Here is a 9,682-nt window from a genome sequence, read left to right as displayed (position 1 = left end):
GCCCAAGAGCATTGTATCCATTTTACACTTTTTGGCAAATTTAATAAAAAATCACGATATCAATCAATCAATCACTGGTTTATTTTTTTCTCAAATTATCACGACAAATACATTGGTACATTACATAGAAGTGAGAGAGGAAGGAAGCGAAAGACCTTATGAGGTCACCAAGTCAGCTTCCACCCCGGCGGCAGTACCGTATTTTACAAAAAAATACTACCAATGAAAATTATACTGAAAACACTTAGAGAAAATAATGAAACGTTGAATAAGGTTACAATCGCAATGTGGGGGTTAGTAAATGCAAGCCAAAACATGAGAAGATTGTATATGAACATAACATAAAAAAACAAAACAAAAACAGAGAAATCAAACAAAACACAAATTAGATCCCAAAAGTTGTCAGACATGTCAGATCAATTTCACTGAAAAATACACAACAGAGTTGCATTTAGCAAGAGTAACAACCGACCAAGTGCGTTTGATATTGCTTTTTGAATGAAAAGGGAGACAAACATTTAATTTCTGAAGGAACCTTACCCCATGCTTGGGGTCCCAAGTACTGTAGCATTTTTTGCCCGGAGTTATTATTAGTTCTGGGTAAGAAATATTGGGATTTTATCTTGTGGCGAGTATTATGTTGATGGATATTATTTAAATCATTAAAATAAGCACTAAAACAATCAGGTAGAAGTCCATTTTTATATTTGTGCATGAAATTGGCATACTCAATTTCAATTAAGTCATTAAGCTTGGGAACATCAAATTTAACATATAATAAATTTACAGAGGCATGTCTAGGGTAAAATAAACATGCTCTAAGAGCTTTATTTTGAATAACTTCTATGGGATGTAAAATAGATTTATCAGCCCTACCCCAATTTATTAATGAATATTGTAAATGAGATTGAAAAAGAGCAAAATAAACAACACGCAATGTACTAAGTGGTACAAAATGTCTGAGCTTATATAAAATTCCACAAGTTTTATTTAGCTTTGTGCGAAGACAAGTTAAATGTGATTTCCATGATAGCTTGTTGTCAAGGGTAACACCAAGATATTTAATTGAATCTACTTGTTGAATAGGATTTCCATTAATACTTAATTGAAAGGATTTGGCTTTGAAAGGATTTTTACATATTATCATGTATGCAGTTTTTGAATAGTTAATTGACAGCTTATTTTGTCTCATCCAAATATCGACAAATTTCATTTCTTTATTTACTCTTTTTTGAAGGCAAGTTAAGTCTTTATCTGTCATATGTAAATTGGTGTCATCAGCAAATAATGTTGTTTTAAAATTTGTTGCATTTGGTAAGTCATTCACATATAACAGAAAGAGTAATGGCCCTAAAACAGAGCCTTGAGGGACACCACATTTTACCTGTTCAAAGTCAGATGTATTTCCAAGTATTTTAGTACATTGTTGTCTATTAGATAAGTAGGAATTTAAAAGACTCAGAACTTTACCTCGAAGGCCATAATTGTAAAGTTTGCTTAGTAAGATTTTATGATCTACAGTATCAAAGGCTTTGCTTAAATCCAGAAAAATTGAGCATGTGAATTCCTTTTGATTCATGGCAGATAACAGTTCGTCATATATTCTTGTTGTGGCTAGTGAAGTGGAGTCATTACTTTTAAAGCCATGCTGGCATGTAGACAAAATGTTATGTTTGTTGAGAAATTTATTAATTCTTTGATATAGAATTTTTTCAAAGATTTTAGAGAATGTCGACAGTAAAGAAATTGGTCGAAAATCAGTTAAGGCTTTGGGATGAGGGTGTTTTGGTACTGGAGTGATTTGTGATAGTTTTAGACAATCTGGATAAACTTCTTGAGCAATGCATTTGTTGAGTAGTTTGACCAGGACAGGAGTAATGACACATTTAGCTAATTTAACAGTTTTAGTGGAGACACCATCCAAACCAGGAGCTGTTTTTGTCTTCATGCCATTGATACAATCAGAGATTTCGCTTTCATCAATATCTTCAAAAGCAAATGATTTTAATTGACTTTTTATATCACTACGTGGATGTACTGATGGTATTTTAGCTGCCATTTTTGTTCCTATTTCAGTGAAATGTTTGTTGATTAGATTTGTAAAATTCATAGAATCAGTTTCATACGTTGTGTCATCAATGATTATATGTTGAGGTAAATTATTTTTTGAGGAAGAGTTTTTGTATGTAGTTAGATCATTAATCACTTTCCACATTTTTCCAGAATCATTTTTGTTAACGTTAAACAGATTGTAGTAATATTGTTTTTTTGCAATTCTTTTTAAGTGTGACAGTTTATTAGAGTATGCTTTGTAGGAAAGAATCTGTTTAGAATCATCATGCCTGTAACACAATCTGAAAAGTTTATTTTTTGTTTTGATTGATTTGTAAATGCCTTTAGTTATCCAGGGTTTAAGTGTTAGTTTTTTTTCACGCCTGGTTAATTGTCTTAGAGGTGCATGTTTGTTGATCATAAGTTGTAGGTGAGAAATAAATTGGTAAAAGTTACTGTTTACATCAACATCAGTTAGCGCTATGTTGTTTTCAATATTTTGCATACCATCTTGCAATTCTAGCAAAAAATCTTCAAGAACAAAATTTTTCCATGACCTTTTGTATTGAGTATGTACATTAGAGAAGCATAGGCCTACAGTAGAATTCTTTATGATTGCAAAAACAGGTAAATGGTCAGATATGTCATATTTACAAATTCCACTAGAAATGTTTTGTTTGCAGTTGTTTGAGTATATATGGTCAAGAAGAGAAGGAGTGTTGTTAACAAGAAATCTGGTTGCATTTTGGATGAGACAATTACACCCAAGCGAATTCAATGACTCTTTATAGATTGTTATATTGTTATTTTTTAGAAGAAGATTGATGTTCATGTCACCACAAATTAAGTAGTCTTGTTTAGAGTTTTCTATGGCTGATATGGAATTACATATGGAATTACATAATACATACACGAAGCAATAATGGGTCAGCAAATACAACTTCAACACCATCAATTTCTGACAAAACATTCTTCTTGTTTATTGGAATTAATTTTATTTCAACCTTCTTATTAACATCCTTCAGTGATGGCAACCTTGCTTTAACACACTGAGGAAATGAGGTTCTTAATGAATTAGGCAGGAGAATTCCAACAAGTATCTTAGCATTTAACTGAGCCATGTTCTGAAAATTTACAACAAAGCAAGTTAGCATCAGAATTCCTATTGTTTTGTTATTAATACATGTCATGTTAACATAATACACATAAAATGAAACTGTTTAATGTTTATTTATAGTCTATGTGGGTATTTGAATCATTTTTTTCAAGGCAGTGGCTATTTGACCGGCGCCGGTCTTTGAATCTGAAACACTATTTGACCGGTCATGACGTCACTCTATAGGTAGGGATGGGCAAAATAGAATACCGAATATAGAATAACCGGTTGTAGAGTCTAACCGGTTTCAAAATGCATATGAAATCGGATAATTGAAACCGCTTTAACGATCTAATTCGTACTAGTCCGTTTGATCGCAACGAATTCGCTGCAGCGAAAGTAGAATTGTTTATCGATTCAGTGCGATGCGGCGTCGGAAAAACGCACGAGTTTCATTGTTCGCATTAAAGAGATCTTTCTTGTCAAGCGCTTTGTAGTCCTCACAGTCTTGCGGAAGTGTGGCACGAAACAGCTAAAATCGCTTTCAGGATTTTTCTCTATTTCGGTACCACAAACCTAAGTTGTTTCTGGTAGAATACAAGGGTCGACTTGCTTCGCTGAGCCACCCAACATCGTGAGCTCCCACTCTCGTATGCAGGGCAACGTCGACAACAGGGTGTGCGAATTAGCGACCCTCCCCGCAGAAGTACGCACGGGTAGTTGGCATTGTCTTAGTTTACTGTGCTACCGCAGAGCAAGGGGGAGCAACTTTTTTTAGGGGGGGGGGTGAACAAATTTAAATGGGCAAAATCATTATAATTGTAGCTGTTGCTCGAGAATGTTGGAATATTTTAGGGGGGCAAAATTTGGGGGGGCGAGGCCCCCCTGGCCCCCGGCTGGCTACGGGCCTGTACTACCAGTATGCCAGTACAGTGACATGGACGACTTGTTGAGCTGTGGGATTGAAGATGCTGCTTGCAGTAGTGCAGATGAATCAGCAAATTTGGCTTCCCCTGCTTCAGAAATAGATACCTATCTCACGTTGTTGAAAGCATCCACTACATCTCTTCAAAACGCCCTTGTTTGATGGAAAGCAAAACAAAAACCAATTTTCTTGTTTCTATCAGACTCAGTTAGTTTCAAAATATTTTTGTGTACCTGCTACATCTGCTTCTTCAGAGAGATGTTTTTCAAGTGCAGGTTTAACTGCCACCAAGTTGTGATCCCGTTTGACAGGTGAAAATTTAGAAAGCCTAAACTTGTTACACTGCGATAAGCAATTTTTGTGATGTTCATTGTTTTTGTAAAGTCATAAAAATCATTAAAATGTGTCGATGGTAAAAACTGTCAATTATTCTAGAATAGATATCTGTATTCTATATTCGGTTTCAGTATTCTAGAATATTCTAGAATAGCTAATTATTCTATTTTGCCCATCCCTATCTATAGGCACTTCTTTCTTTTTCTCTTTCGAAGCAAAAGACCAGAAGAGTGCGTATATAACTTGTAAATTTGACGATTATCTTCAACTGATTGGATGGCGCGTGGGTTACGTCTCAGGTTGGTGTTCCAGAGGGAATGAGTTCGATACTTCGCGGAAGCGTTTTTTTTTTAATTTTTAACTAAATTTTAACCCGAAGTGACTCAATCGTTAGGCTGCTGCATTTTTGTAGTCAATTTTTATTTTCGGAAGCCTATAGCCCAATTTTTTATGTCTTTTCAACTATGAGTAATAAAGTCAGAGTTTTTTAATTTTCTTGAATTTGGTAATTTCTCTGGATAATTTTCCGTTCGTCATAAGAGGATGTGACCATTTTAGCCGAACGACGCAAAAATGTAATGCGTCGTTCGGAAAACACGGTCACATCCTCTTATGACGAACGGAAAATTATCCAGAGAAATTCTCAAATTCAAGAAAATTAAAAAACTCTGACTTTATTACTCATAGTTGAAAAGACATAAAAAATTGGGCTGTAGGCTTCCGAAAATAAAAATTGACTACAAAAATGCAGCAGCCTAACGATTGAGTCACTTCGGATCAAAATTTAGTTAAAAATTAAAAAAAAACGCTTCCGCGAAGTATCGAACTCATTCCCTCTGGAACACCAACCAGAGACGTAACCCACGCACCATCCAATCAGTTGAAGATAATCGTCGAATTTACAAGTTATATACGCACTCTTCTGGTCTTTTGCTTTGAAAGAGAAAAAGAAAGAAGTGCCTATAGAGTGACGTCATGACCGGTCAAATAGTGTTTCAGATTCAAAGACCGGCGCCGGTCAAATAGCCACTGCCTTTTTTCAAAGACCTCTGAAAATCGTATTTGTTAACTTAAAGTTAAATAAACCGTTTTATTAGAAAAATAATTTCATACTCTTAAACTTGTGTGTAACAATTTGATGGTAGGTGGTAGGCCTATTGTTTTGTATATTAAAATTACAATTGGCGCATTTTGTGATTGCTATTTTAATTCCAAAATGTGTCCAAACACCACTGTCATTCTGGTGGAATAATTCTGCAAAATCCGACTAATACAACGATCCGTAAAAAGGGCAGGATAAATAATGCGATGACAGCCACAACACGAGAACCCGATAAAAGCACTTCTCGTTAACATATTTATTTCTATGCCGCTTGAAAGTCAGGATTGCCAGTTAATTATTTATTTTTTGATAAAAAATGGAGTTCATATAAACCAAAAAAGTCATATGGTTAGCGGAAAAAGATGAAACTTACACAAGTTGAGATAACATTATTGATACATAATTACGGTACCGTAAGGAGTAGCCTATTTTAATGTTACTGATGTAAGAAATTCATCTTCAGCAAAAACTGCAGGATGATATGGATGTATTCATGTAGCTTTAAACCCACTTGTAATTTTTTGGTTTCGTCGTTTTGGTTTTGAATCTCTATCCTCAGACTAAAAAAGTCTTGATTAGTTATTCCTGGTAGTTTCGCATACTTGTAGAGACTAGAGGGTATTGAGTTTGACACAGGGGCGATTATTGATATTGGCAGAGTGAAGTTTTTCAATTGTTGAGGTGTTGTTGCTGGGGAATTATTTTATTCACTAGATGCCGCTGAATGGAGAGCAGTCCTTAAAATGCGTTGCTCAAGCGCACAGCCCGAGAGTCGAACTTGCGCTGCGTGATCTTGAGGCGGGCGCGTAACCAATGAGCTAACGCGGCGGACAATAATGTTACCTATCGTCATTGCTTTATTAAAAACATATATATGTGGTAAGCTCAGCTACTTCGTAAATACCGTAGTCATTATCTATCCAATATTTGATATCATCCAGTTGGGTGCTGCCTGGTTGTTAAAACATTGGCTGTGGCCAGTGGCGTACGCAGGGGGGGGGCCATTAGGCCATGCCCCCCCCCCCCCTTAAAAATGTTTTAGTAGTTAACGACGTAGATTAAGGCATTTAATATGTCTTGCATAGCCCTGTCAAAGCAATTACTGTAACAATGTTGTTTTATAGACTTAGCTACTTAAGACGAAATACATGGCCCAATCCACCTACCCCACCCCAGGTATGTTAATGTAGCATAGTGTTCTGTAAGCCTATTGTAGTGATCAGTGAGAAAGAAATGGATAAAGTCTAAACTAAAACCATTACTGAGATATCATGAAGACGTCTGGGATATCAATGGCCAGTGGCATAGCCAAGGGGGGGGGGGGGGGGGGTCGGGCCTTGGGGGTTACCGCGTGTGACGTCACGATATTGAGAATGATGCTTTCAGTCTCTTTATGCTTGGGAATGATGCTTTCAGTCTAAAAAAAACTAGCCTAATTTTAAACAAAACTGCATTAAAAGAGCGAGTTTTGCCAATACCAAACATTCAAACATCACAGCCAGGAATTAACAACAAGAAAACATAGAGACTTAGCTTTATTTCCGAAAAATGCCGAAGAAAACATGATCTTATCCTTTTGCTATGCCACCTGACAGCACCATTTTACAGGAATATTCATACCCACATTTTTGTTGAAAATGCTCTCAGAATGCACCAAATTCAAAGTAATTTTTCAAAATTTTCTGGGGGAGGCCCCCCAGACCACTCGCCGCTGGGTGTCGTCTTAAGCAAAAACGCCGTTGGGCTTCGCCCGCCAGTCGTCAAAACCCCCCCTTTCAAAATTCCTGGCTACGCTACTCTCAATGGCCCCCCCCTTGAGAAAATCCTGCGTACGCCACTGGCTGTGGCTATATTTACACTATATAGTGTAATAATAGCCACAATAGTGTTGCCAGATAAGGAGTTCTGCCCTAATTTGAGAAACGTTTAAGTTGCTGAAAACAAAAACTTGTATTTTGGAAATGTTTTTTAGTCCTGGGCAAATATCAAAACCCTAATCTTATTCCTAACTCTTACCCTTTACCTTAACACTGCCTAACTTTAACCCTAACTCTGGCAACACCTGATTGTAACTATGGCAACAAGTGTGGAAAACTAGCCACTTCCAAAAACATTTCAATTTTAGCCTAAAATGAATAAATAAATAACAGAAATCACATCACTCATAAACCTCCAACTTGGCTGGGGTAATACCCTCAGGAGAGGTAATGGAGAGGTAGAACCTTTTACTGAATGATGCGCAATACACAGCCTCTCGTCGGTTACTGGTCCTCACAACCCAGGCGAAAGGACATGTTGAAGCCTTGAAGGGAACTTCAGCCTCTGTCTGTGTAGCAAGACCGTCCCAGCTAAAACCTGCACGAGGAGAGCCTACTATGCTGATCTGGGCGGATCTAGAGAAGCCAACTCGAAAAAATTGTCGAAATTGCTGGCAGCAGGGTGATGGATTTCTTGTCTCACCAGAAGTGCTCCAAGATGAGTTCAACGATGAGGTCAGAATAAGATGTTTGGCGGAAGATCCCTACATGTGGACAACGACAAAGATCAAAAATCTCAGTTAGCGAGATACTGCGATGGTGGAAAGAACTTTGGAGGCTCTACCACCATAATTTTCATACCTCCAGACTATCTCCTATTATGAACAAAATAAATAAGAAAACAAACTTTAGTTGGTTGGTCAGATACCCCCCAGGCTGTCGGCCAGCTCTGTTAAAGCGACTGGGGAAGAGATCCACACTGGTGAAATTGGTTTACATGGTGATGCAAAGCATGCCATTTATGATGTGGCTAGATTAAATCCTTCTGGAAGTCTAGTCACGGAAAATGTAACTGATGAACGTGTGAGACTAAGAAAAGATTTATAATAATGTTTGGAACATGGAACGTAAGAAGCTTAATACGACCTGGAAAATTAAAAGTAGTTAGTGATGAAATGAAACAACAAAAAATAAAAATACTTGGGCTCAGTGAAACAAGATTGAAAGGGAAAGGTACTTTCAGAACAGCTGATAATAATTTGCTTATTTACTCGGGGAAGGAGGATGGAGATGGATACTGCCATGGTGTTGGTGTTTTGTTGGAAAGGAATACTTCCAACAGTCTTATGGGATATCTCCCAGTAAATGACAGAGTTTTAATGATAAGAATCAAAGCAAAGCCTTGCAACATCACAATTATACAAATATATGCACCGACTACATCAGCAGAAAATTTTGTTATCAAAGAATTTTATGATTCATTACAAGATACAATGGACAAAATTCCAAAAAGAGATATTTTAGTAGTTATGGAAGACACAAATTCAAAAATAGGAAAAGTTAATTGTGCATCAAGTACACATGGAATCCATGGACTTGGTCAACAGAATGCACAAGGAGAACAACTAATAGAGTTTTGTGAAAACAACAAGCTTGTAGTAACAAACACAACATTTGCACAGCATCCTCGTCGACTGTATACCTAGACATCACCCGATGGAAAAACACGAAATCAAATTGATTATATCATGATCTCACAAAAATGGAGAAGCAGCATTAAAAAAAGTAAAAACCTATCCGGGAGCTGACTGTGGTACCGACTACCAACTGCTAAAAGCAACATTAAAGCTTCGGCTACAAAAGATGACACACTCTTTGTAGAGCTCGACCGATATATCGGTCAGCCGATATGTATCGGCCGATATCAGGTGTAGCCGATATATCGTATCGGCTATTTTTCGCCGATAAACATCGGCTCGCAAGAGCACACTCAAAACCAGCCATACATGCCTTTAGAAGAAACACAAGTTGCTCAAACGTGCTTGCATAGCACAAACAATTGCTGTGAGAATATAATTTCCCGCCCATTTTAGTGCGCGCATCTAGAAAATGTTAATGCTGTATCCCTTAGCTTCCATTCAAGCAGGAAAAATTTCGAGTTTTACGTTGCTTCAACGATTGATGACATTTAATCAGTGTAACAAAGGTGAATTTTTCGCTAAGAATCGATGGGAGTGCGGGTGTACTTCTACACTAACCACGCACAGCTTATTTCAAGTCTTACGTCACAATGACTGGCTTTGATCTCCGAGTGATATTGATAAGACAAGATTCGTTACAAATTAGATTATACGAGTAGGCTATCGCAGCAAGATGCAGCAAAATTTGTCAAGTTTTGGTATTACAGTAAGAAA

General features: G+C 37.1%; 1 pseudogene; it reads left to right on the top strand.

The window, feature by feature from the left end:
* The first annotated feature begins 8,377 nt into the window (after positions 1 to 8,377).
* On the top strand, positions 8,378 to 8,974 carry LOC145786829 (protein CFDP2 pseudogene; annotated as a pseudogene).
* Positions 8,975 to 9,682: the final 708 nt, after the last annotated feature.

The sequence above is a fragment of the Aplidium turbinatum genome, chromosome 17, assembly GCF_918807975.1.
Source record: "Aplidium turbinatum chromosome 17, kaAplTurb1.1, whole genome shotgun sequence".
Lineage (NCBI taxonomy): Eukaryota > Metazoa > Chordata > Ascidiacea > Aplousobranchia > Polyclinidae > Aplidium > Aplidium turbinatum.
This window is presented reverse-complemented; position numbering and strand designations above follow the sequence as displayed.